The sequence below is a fragment of the Nuphar pumila genome, chromosome 7 (genome assembly GCF_984573655.1).
Source record: "Nuphar pumila chromosome 7, dmNupPumi1.hap1.1, whole genome shotgun sequence".
In the NCBI taxonomy this organism is placed as follows: Eukaryota; Viridiplantae; Streptophyta; class Magnoliopsida; order Nymphaeales; family Nymphaeaceae; genus Nuphar; species Nuphar pumila.
The window spans coordinates 25,615,717-25,626,846 of record NC_143255.1 but is presented as its reverse complement, the minus strand read 5'-3'; positions in this window follow the sequence as shown (position 1 = coordinate 25,626,846).

Sequence of the window (11,130 nt, the reverse complement as noted above, 5' to 3'; positions counted from 1 at the left end):
ATGTTCATATGCGATGCGCTTTTGGTTCTTGGCTTTGGGGCGGGGGGCTATTATGTAATCTTTTCCATTTTTTTTACTGTTTTGAATAGAAATAACTGTTAATTCTGCTCTTTCATTGAAAATTATTTTTATTTTAATTCGGTCATTCATTGATATCCTTTATTTCCTTCTAAATATTGCAAGTTTTAGTGAGTATTATGTTCTAGATTCTACATTTTGACTAAAAATCAGTTTCTTTAATGAAAAATTTGTGTTGGTTGTCTGTTGAAGGCTGCATTGAGCTATCATCCTTCATTTGTTTTCCTTTGAGTTATTAGAACAAAATCACTTTATAAAGCAACCATCAAGTTTTTAGAAAGCAAAAGATTATGTGGAAGCAGCAAGTAGAAGATAAAGAACTTTAAAAAGTAACTTTTAACAAACTGATAAATACCATATTTTCTTTATTTTTTAAAATAAAATAGAAAAGAGAATAACTTTAATAAGATGAAATATTTACTAAAGAATTTAGAGATGCAAAATCCTCAAAATGGAATTGTTATATGGCAATCAATAATGCATAAATGAGAAGTCATTTATTTGAAATTGAAGGTCTAGACTCTAGAGAATACAAAATGGCATACGCGGAGAATCAAGACTAACAAAAATGCACGAGTGAGATAAGAAGTTTTTTTTTCTTGTGCTCTTTGTTGGATTACTTGAGTGACATCGAGAACAGTTCATTGTCTTGAAAGATTTAGTCAATTGAAAAGTGTGTGTGTTAAGTCTAGGGTTTTTCTTCAATATCAAGAAGATGGATGGCATATGGAACATGTGTTATTACTTTCTAAGAGATATAAAATGTCCTTTAGAAGTTATTTTATGCAAACCGAAAAGAAAATGAAGGATTTAATCATTGAATTACATTTTACATACTTAGGCTTCCTTGTGGCCTACATGTAGTTTTGCTTTTGGAAAATAAGATTTGGGGTGCAAATTTGCCCATAAGTTGGCTGCCTTTGGATGACTTTTTTTTATTTCACACATTTTGTCTTTTGTTGATTGTCCTTGGATCACCAAGTCATGCTTATTTGAATGAGAGGTTTGCCCGTGTTGTCGGTCACATGGATATGGCTTAAAGGGTATGCAACATTGCTTATATATATATTCTTCAAAAATTGGACTTGGAGTAAAAGGAGCATGAATGCAATTATAGTTTTAGGATTTTTAAGTGTTTTTATTTTTGTAATAGTATTAAGCATTAATTCATAAATAACAAATGTTTGATTTTGGTTAAAATATTTGTATTTTTTATCAATTAACATTGGTGAAAGATCTATGATTTTATTAGGTTTTAGGTTTTAGGTTTTAGGTTTTTTATTTGTATTATTTCAAATTATATAAATTTCTAATTAGCAATAATAATCATTCTATATTTGTTTTGTTTAGGTTTTAGTGTTTTTTGCATATTTTTTAATTAGCATTAATCATGAGTTTTTTTATTTTTATTATAATTTAAGGGGTTTGATGTTTTTTTGCATGATTTTTTTATTTTTATTGTGCATTTATGCCCACCCTAATTTAAATTTCAGGCTCTTCCCCTAAACACGGACATGTAAGTACTATTGGTTGTATACACACATAACTCAGGACGTTAATAATTATACCTCAGCTACCTCAATTGCATCCTTGCTTGAGGTGTGGATGAGGGTGGCATTGGGGCCCTTGACTTAAGATTATAGACCTTTCTTCTACTATGTGACTATATAGTACCTTTCGCGAGATACCTAAGATATACACAACAGACATAGTTCATTGAAAAACACTATATAAATTATAAAGAAACAATTCATTAAAAATCACTTATACATCACTTCTTATGTAACTTTGCAACCAATAACTTTTTGTTTAACTTCGCAAACAATGGCTTCTCGATTACTTTTACTAACACCTATAGCTTTATTAACAACAAGTAAACATCATCACTATATAACATTGATTTTACATCATCATCATCCAAGACATGTATCCATATATGTTGGCCATCTAATTTTGGTGAACACTTATATTGGAGGATCATTGAATCTTCTGCATATCCAGTTTTGAAAATTACACACACTCATACGCCAACGGGATTTGATCTGGTGCCTTCATCTCAACACTCTCACAACTACCTGCTTGCCACACAGGGGTCGCTGGTAAAGCTGATTTTAGTTTTACAACATTGAGTTTAACTACTAAATGGAGGCTTCAAGAAGAAGGGAACAAAATCATGGGAATGAATTTGTTTACGCCAATTAGGTGCATGTGTAGGTTTTGGAACTTGTGACTAACCTTTTGACTTTGAAAAACAAGGCCCTCGAACTATCTGTTGTAACTCGTATATTCTTTTTTTTTTGGACTTATGATTAAACATATTGGATTTCTGTCCTGGTTTGACCTAGATTAAGTGTTCAGAATCCGGGTGGGTTCAGTATAGGGATGTCAACGGGTTGGATGTAACCTGATATCTGACTTAAATCTCAATCCAATTAGTAGGATTCGGTTGCCAAATCTGGATTTGATTAAAATTTGGATTTGCATTCAGTATTACTTTTTTATTGAAATTTGAATTTAAATCTAACTAAGATTCGAATCTGATTAAGTGTAAATATCAGGTTTTGGACTAGTCAGATCTGAATTTGGTTCTATCTTTTTCCATCCAACTCCAAATCTGATTAGGATAGATCCGATTAAGTCAGATTCGGTCATGCCTAGATTCTATCCTAATTCGACCTGTTGACATCCCTAGTCCAGTAACATGAATGTCGATTCTTGTTGGATTATATGTGCTCAACTACGAGCAAGATTCAGTCTCAATTGCCATGTCATAGTGACACACCAATCGGGCATGCTGACATGGTTTCTGATACATACAAACATTAATTTAATATTTTCAAAATTATTATAATACTTGAAGGGGAAGAAATCATGGAATTTGTGGAACTAATGAGGGGATATAATCTAATTTCATATTATTTGAAGGAGTTGTTGTGAAGCTTGAAAAAAACATGGGCTTGATTATGAGAAGTGAAAAGGAAAGTGGAGTTTAGAGTGCATGGATACTTTGAGATAGAACGAGAAAAAGGTGGATTTTATTAATGTTGTTTATCATAACTTTTTAATAATATTTTAATAAAAATATTTTACATAGTAGAATACTAAAAAATATTTTTTATTGAATAAAGAAATAAAAAAATTGTGTTGTGTCTTTTTGTTTTATTTTCCAATACGGTCTCGCCTTTTACCTAAAATTCCATGTCAAGTACCACCCTTTTTGAAAATTTTAATAGTCTTATGTTTTGCTGACAATGGTCAAATAAAAACTTTAATCTAACTCTACCCTCATCTAGCTAACTTGAGTTAAATATTATAAAATGTGAAAAATGCTTGTACATTTCTCAACTAGTTAACTTGAGTTATTTTTTAATGAAAAAATGATTGTAGTGTATGACACATTTTATGTGTTTCTCAAAACACCCTACAATTTGCCAAAATCTATTCAATGATCAATTTTGTAGGTTCTCAATTTTTTAAGACCTTTTTACCCTTAACACTAGCGAAACTTTTCAATTTTTATGTGTTACGTTGCAACGTTCTCCCAACCTTACTAAATCTCACTAAAAATGAAATTTGCATGATATTTCGGCAAAAATTACGTATTTTGCACAAATAGTACAAAAATCGTGACACTTCTTGCGAAAATCTCTTACATGTGAATTTTGTTAAGAGTTTCATGTTGGTGATTGTCAAAGTATACCTCTTGATGTGAAATTCTTTTTTTACGGAATTCACGGACTTTTGCTTGGAAAGTTTTATTTTAGCATACTAATTTACTAATATATAGGCAATTAGAATGTGAATTTCATCAAGAGTTTATGTTGGTTGTTGTGAAAGTCTACTTTTGATGCATAATTCATGAGAAGTTTGCAAAATTTTCAAAACTTTTGCATAATGTCGACTTTAAGCAATGTGAGATTCCATTTTGGCGTGCGAATTTACGTGTGTATATATAGGCGATTAGAATGTGAATTTCATCAAGAATTTCTGTTGGTTGTTGTAAAAGTCTACTTTCGATACATAATTCATGAGAACTTTACAAAATGCACAAACTTTTGCATAATGTTGACTTTGAGCAATGTGAGATTCTATTTTAGCATGCAAATTTACGTGTGTGTATATATAGGCGATTAGAATGTGAATTTCATCAAGAGTTCACATTGGTGGTTGCAAAATTTCTAAAATGATTTCAGAATTCCTGAAAGGTTTGTGAATATCGTGAAGCTTCGCATTAAGTGATGCAAAATTCCATTTCAGCGTGAGAATTTTGTAAGCATTAAATGCAATGTTTCATTTCTTAAAACCTTTTTTGCGCAACCCAGGGCAATTTTCACATAACCTAGGGTTCTTGTGGACCCCAAACCTCTTCCTCTCCGACAAAATCTCCAACGACTATTTTTGAATAATATTTCTGGCAAAACACACATCAGTGGCACATCATTGGCGATTACTTCAACCAATTATTGAAGTTTTTCTGGTAAGTTCATTTTTCACGAGTGAATCAGTTTCTTTTTTAACTTTCGGTAAGTCATTTTCCACAGGTGAATCAATTTTTTTTTAAACATTGGCACGAGTTAGTTACTTTGCATGTATATTATTTATTGTAATTTGTTGTTTGCATTTGTTTCTCACATTTGCATGTAATTGTTCGTTTGTTACTTTGTTTCCTTAATCATTGGTATGCCTCTAACCTTGATTTAGTTATACTTGAAAACACCATCCGTTTGTTGCTAAAAAAATATTTTCGATTTTTTTGGATACATTATTAGAAGTTTGAATATTGTTTGTCATGCATTTTTAGTAGATTATTACGCATTTCTGTTATTGTAGGAATTTTCTTATTTTGAGTATTGCAGTATGACACCAAAGAAGAGAAAAAACACAACCTCTAATAGCATTGCCAAAGAGTAAAAATACTTCAAACACAACATAAAATACTTGATGATCCTTACGCAATGGGTTATAGCTTCTATCAAGAAATATGTAATAAGCTTGCCCTCTAGGTAGAGAGGGAGCCGGCTTCGTGACAAAAAATCTCGGCGTCAAATGTAATGCATAAAAAAGACACCCTCGCCAAACTGGACCGTAGAAATCTCCGCCCAACCTAGTAGTTGCTAATACTTCCAACAAAACAACTAATAGTTTCAGAATGGCCCAAAGATGTGAATGAAGCTTCAAAAAAGGTTGACGAGATTGCGGTCAAAATATTATCTCCCATCTTGAAAGCATTGAAAGAGGGTGAGGGGGGGCCATTGGTGAAGAAGTTTGAGTCATTAGCTCACTTTGAGGTTGTTGTTAACCTAATCTTTGGATATATTTTGGTTGTTGCATACCTTCTTCATTTTTATCACCTTATTTTTATCACCAATTGAAATTGAATATCAACACTTAAGGGGTGGAGCCACATTAAGGGGAGGGTGGGCACGTGCCCACCCTGACCCACAGGAACCCCCCAAAAGGGTATAGATCAAGGTGGGCAGTGCCCACCCTGACCCGCTGAAAACGTGGGCAGTGCTCTACCTTGACCAGTCAGTGTGGGCATTGGTGCCCAACCCAAATGTGATCGATGGGTGATGGCTCACCCTGGCCCTTTCCTTTGCACATCCATCTCCATTCGATGATCTTAGAGATCTTGGGAGAATTGAAGGAATTTGTTTGGTTTTGATGCCATAAATGGTGTGTTCTTTGTTTGGTTACTCAATGAAGAATCCATATTGATTTCATGTTTTTGTTTTGTCTCTTACGTTCAGTATGTCATGCCTTAGCTATTGCTTGATTGAACTATGTGTATTGATATGTTGTTTTCTGTATTAAAATCTTCTTGTTTTTTTTTATGTTCATTTGCGCTGCGCTTTTGGTTCTTGGCTTTGGGGCGGGGGGCTATTATGTAATCTTTTCCATTTTTTTACTGTTTTGAATGGGAATAACTGCTAATTCTGCTCTTTCATTGAAAATTATTTTTATTTTATTCATTTGAACTGTCATTCAAATTATTGTGTATATTAATCTTTATTAGTTTTGAGAGCAAGGTCCCATTTTTGGCTACTATATGGGTAGATATTATTTTTATTCTTGATTTTTTCTTACTTCCCATCCTTTCTCATGCACATTTTTGTGATGGTTCATAAGAAGCTGAAAGAATTCGATCATTCATTGATATTTTTTATTTCCTTCTAAATATTGCAAGTTTTAGTGATTAATATGTTCTAGATTCTACATTTTGACTAAAAATCAGTTTCTTTAATGAAAAAATTGTGTTGGTTGTCTGTTGAAGGCTGTATTGAGCTATCATCCTTCATTTGTTTTGCTTTGAGTTATAGAACGAAATCACTTTATAAAGCACCCATCAATTTTTTAGAAAGCAAAAGATTATGTGGAAGCAGCAAGTAGAAGATAAAGAACTTTAAAAAAAGCTTTTAACAAACTTATAAATACCATCCTTTCTTTATTTTTTAAAAGAAAATAGAAAAGAGAATAACTTTAATAAGATGAAATATTTACTAAAGAATTAAGAGATGCAAAATTCTCAAAATGAAATTGTTATATGGCAATCAAAAATGCATAAATGAGAAGTCATTTATTTGAAATTGAAGGTCTAGACTCTAGAGAATGCAAAATGGCATACGTGGAGAATCAATACTAACAAAAAATCCACGAGTAAGATAAGAAGTTTTTTTTTCTTGTGCTCTTTGTTGGATTACTTGAGTGACCTCGAGAATAGTTTATTGTCTTGAAAGATTTAGTCCATTGAAAAGCGCGCATGTGTGTGTGTTAGGTCTAGGGTTTTTCTTCAATATCAAGAAGATGGATGGCATATGGAACATGTGTTATTACTTTCTAAGAGATATAAAATGTCCTTTAGAAGTTATTTTATGCAAAACTAAAAGAAAGTGAAGGATTTAATCATTGCATTACATTTTACATACTTAGGCTTCCTTGTGGCCTACATGTAATTTTGCATTTGGAAAATAAGATTTGGGGTGCAAATTTGCCCATAAGTTGGCTACCTTTGGATGGCTTTTTTTTATTTCACACATTTTGTCTTTTGTTGATTGTCCTTGGGATTACCAAGTCATGCTTATTTGAACGAGAGGTTTGCCTATGTTATCTGTCACATGGATATGGCTAAAAGGTATGCAACATTGCTTTTATATATATATATATATATATATATATATATATATATATATTCTTCAAAAAATGGACTTGAAGTAAAAGGAGCATGAATGTAATTATAGTTTTAGGGTTTTTAAGTGTTTTTATTTTTGTAATTAGTATGAAGCATTAATCCATAAATAACAAATGTTTGATTTTGGTTAAAATATTTATATTTTTTTATCAATTAACATAGGTGAAAGATCTATGATTTTTATTAGGTTTTAGGTTTTTTATTTGTATTATTTCTAATGATATAAATGTCTAATTAGGATTTTGATCCTTTTCTCTATTTTTTTATTTTCAATTAGCAATAATCATTCTATATTTATTTTTTTTAGGTTTTAGTGTTTTTTGCATGTTTTTCAATTAGCATTAATCATGAGTTTTTTTATTTTTATTATAATTTATAGGTTTTTGTATTTTTTTGCATGATTTTTTTATTTTTATTGTGCATTTATGCCCACCCTAATTTAAATTTCAGGCTCTTCCCCTAAACATGTACATATAAGTACCATTGGTTGTATACACACATAACTCAGGACGTTAATAGTTATACCTCAGCTACCTCAATTGTGTCCTTGCTTGAGGTATGGATGAGGGTGGCATTGGGACCTCTGACTTGAGATTACATACCTTTCTTATACGATGTGACTACATAGTACCTTTCGTGAGATACCTAAGATATACACAGCAGACATAAGACAGTTCATTGAAAAACACTATATAAATTATAAAGAAAAAAATCATTAAAAATCACTTATATATCACTTCTAATTACTTCTTGTGTAACTTTGCAACCAATAACTTTTTGTTTAACTTCGCAAACAATGGCTTCTCGATTACCTTTACTAGCACCTAAAGCTTTATTAACAACAAGTAAACATCATCACTATATAACATTGATTTTACATCATCATCATCCAAGACATGTATCCATATATGTTGGCCATCTAATTTTGGCGAACACTTATACTGGAGGATCATTGAATCTTCTCCATATCTGGTTTTACGAGACATCAATGCTACAAATTCCTTATAGTTGTTTTTTTTAGAAACCAATATAGATCTCCAAATAGGTTGATCAGTGTTATAATAAAATATCCTTACCTTTTCAGAATCTATCATAACTGCCTACACCCACACAACGTATCATTCAGTTAACAACAACCACTCAGAAAACCAATAACCCATAATAACCCATAATAACCCTTATAACCTTTATTCAATGCTTGTGTACATTTAACTAATTGAATGTTTGTGCATGGTCAACCCTAGCCTGAAACTGGTTAGAAGGGGAATGACCAAGATTTGGAAAGATCAACCCCCAGACTGATACTCATTGACAGAAGTGTGATTTTTTTATATAAATCACAAGTATTTGATCAATGAACATGTATGGGTATGCTTAACCTCGGTTTAACTATAAAAAATAATAATAAATATATATTTATGCAAAAAAACCTAAACATAGTAAACCCTAAACGGTAAATCTGGTATCAAATATTAAATAAAACTTAGGGTTACATAAATAAAACATCCACGATAGAGAAATATACATAATACATCCACAACAACAAGCAAACAAAAATATTACAAGGCTATTAACTGCTCATATCTATAAAAAAAGGAAAAAGTTTGAAAACAACGATAATCACCAGAATAAAGATAAAAAACTATCTGAGAAAGTCAGTAGGTATCAAAATGTAGCGAAAAACTTTCATTGAAAACGTCGTAAGGGTACAGAGAAAGGGTTAGAATTCTAGAGAGAAAAGGGTTAGAGCTCTTTCCATATACAAACGTGAAAAAAAGGAAAAATGAACATAAATGCCTATGCATAAATTCACACGCTAAAATAGAATTTTGCATCACTTAAAGTTAATAGCATGCGAAAGTCCGTGAAGTTTACAAACTTCTCATGAATTCTGCATCGAAAGTAGACTTTTGCAACAACCAATGTGAAACTCTTAATGAAATTTGTACTCTAAATTTGCATATTAAAACAGAACTTAACATGTGAAAGATTGTGAATTTTGTATCGACAAACAAACTTTCGCAATCACCAACGTGAAACTCTTCATGAAATTCACAAGAATGTTTTGCAGGTGTCATGATTTTTCATACTATTTGTGCGAAATACATGATTTCTACAAAAATATCGTGTGAATTTCATTTTTAGTGTGATTTAATGAGATCGATAGAGTGTTGCAAAATAATGCATGAAAATCGTGGAGTTTCTAGAGTGCTAAGAGTAAAAAGATCCTAAAAAATTGAGAACCTATGAAATTGGTCATCAAGCGGATTTTGACAAATTGTAGAGTTTTTTGGGAAACACTTCAAATTTGTCGTACAATATGGTTATTTTTTATATTTTTAAATATTTTAGTTTGATGTGTTTATATGGATTTGACCCAAATATGGATATTCCAAGGTTGAAAATATGGGTTAGATCTTATTATGCACTTGGGTTAAAGCCTTGATCCATTTTTTGGTTATTAGTAAGTAACATTTAAAGGCACGTGGATGTTAGTTCATAATTAACATGTAAGAAGGGAAATTATGCATTTTAGCAAATAAGGGTAAAATAGAGATTTTAAAACACTAAAACATTTAATGCCTTCTAAGCCTATTCTCTTTCATACTTAATTATTCTATAGTGTCTTTTATTGAGAAAACTTTCCTTTGATGAAGAAGAGCGAATTTGGTGGATTCAAAATCCGATCTCAAACCATTAATGAATTGATAAAAATGCTTTTCGTTTATTTGATTTTGATAGAGTTGTATATCTTCGGGACAATGCCACTTTGGTTGAAGAAGGGTCAACTTTTCTCATAGTTTGAACAATCCATTATAGTATTATATAATACTCTTGTCGCCTTGAGTCATATTTCGTATATTGTCTTGCAAATTGCATGTATGTGCAATGTCTTTAAGAAAATAAATTTTCTTGAGATAGTCTCATGCATTGTTTGCGTGTTTGAACTTAGCAAAACTAGAACACTTCTTAATGTCAACACTACTAATGAGCCAAGACATAATCTTGACATGCCTCATTATTCATTTCTTCTCATAAGTGGTCATTATCTTATTTTTCTCATCCTCCCTAAGAGGCACTTATTTTTCACATTTCACTTTAGTAAAGATTAGTTTGAGTTTTAGACCGGTGTCATCCACTAATCCTCATAAACCTTTTCTCCAAATGAGGTGTTTCATAATTGAAGCCTATGTTACATAGTTTGAATCATGAAGCTTGATGGGTTTTATGGTGACATTTTCATCTATCCATTTTTTATAAATTTAAAGAAAAGAAAAAGAATAGAGGAAATTAAAGAAAGAAGAGAAGAAAGAACAAGAGCAAAGGTGGAGATCACGAGCACTCCACCACTAAACAAACATTACCGATCAAGAACACGAACACTCATTCACAAAGCAAGCACCACCAATCTATCACTTGAAACACAATCATGATCTTTCTCACACTTGAATATGGATTGCAAGAGAGCTTCAACACTTTCAAATTTGAAGTGACACACTTTCCAATGCACCAAAAACAATTTCAGTTTGATTACCAAGCTCTGATACCATTTAAAGGAGAGGGTGTTGTGTGTTCTCCACCGAAGACAATTTCATGTGTTCCGGTGTGTACGAAGGAATATCTTGGGACCTGCGATAATTCATATGCCAATGTTACCCATGACGATTTTATAATAAAATAACATATAAAAAAGGTAGATATGCGTTTGACGGAAATATCCTCCCATAAAATAGATATTCATTTGACGGAAATATCCTCTCGTAAATAGCTTTGCACATTCCCGCGACTCTTATAATTGCCTGAGTTGGAGTCCATCAGCTTCTTTAAGGGGATAGTGCCTGAGCTGAAGTTTGTGAAGCGTA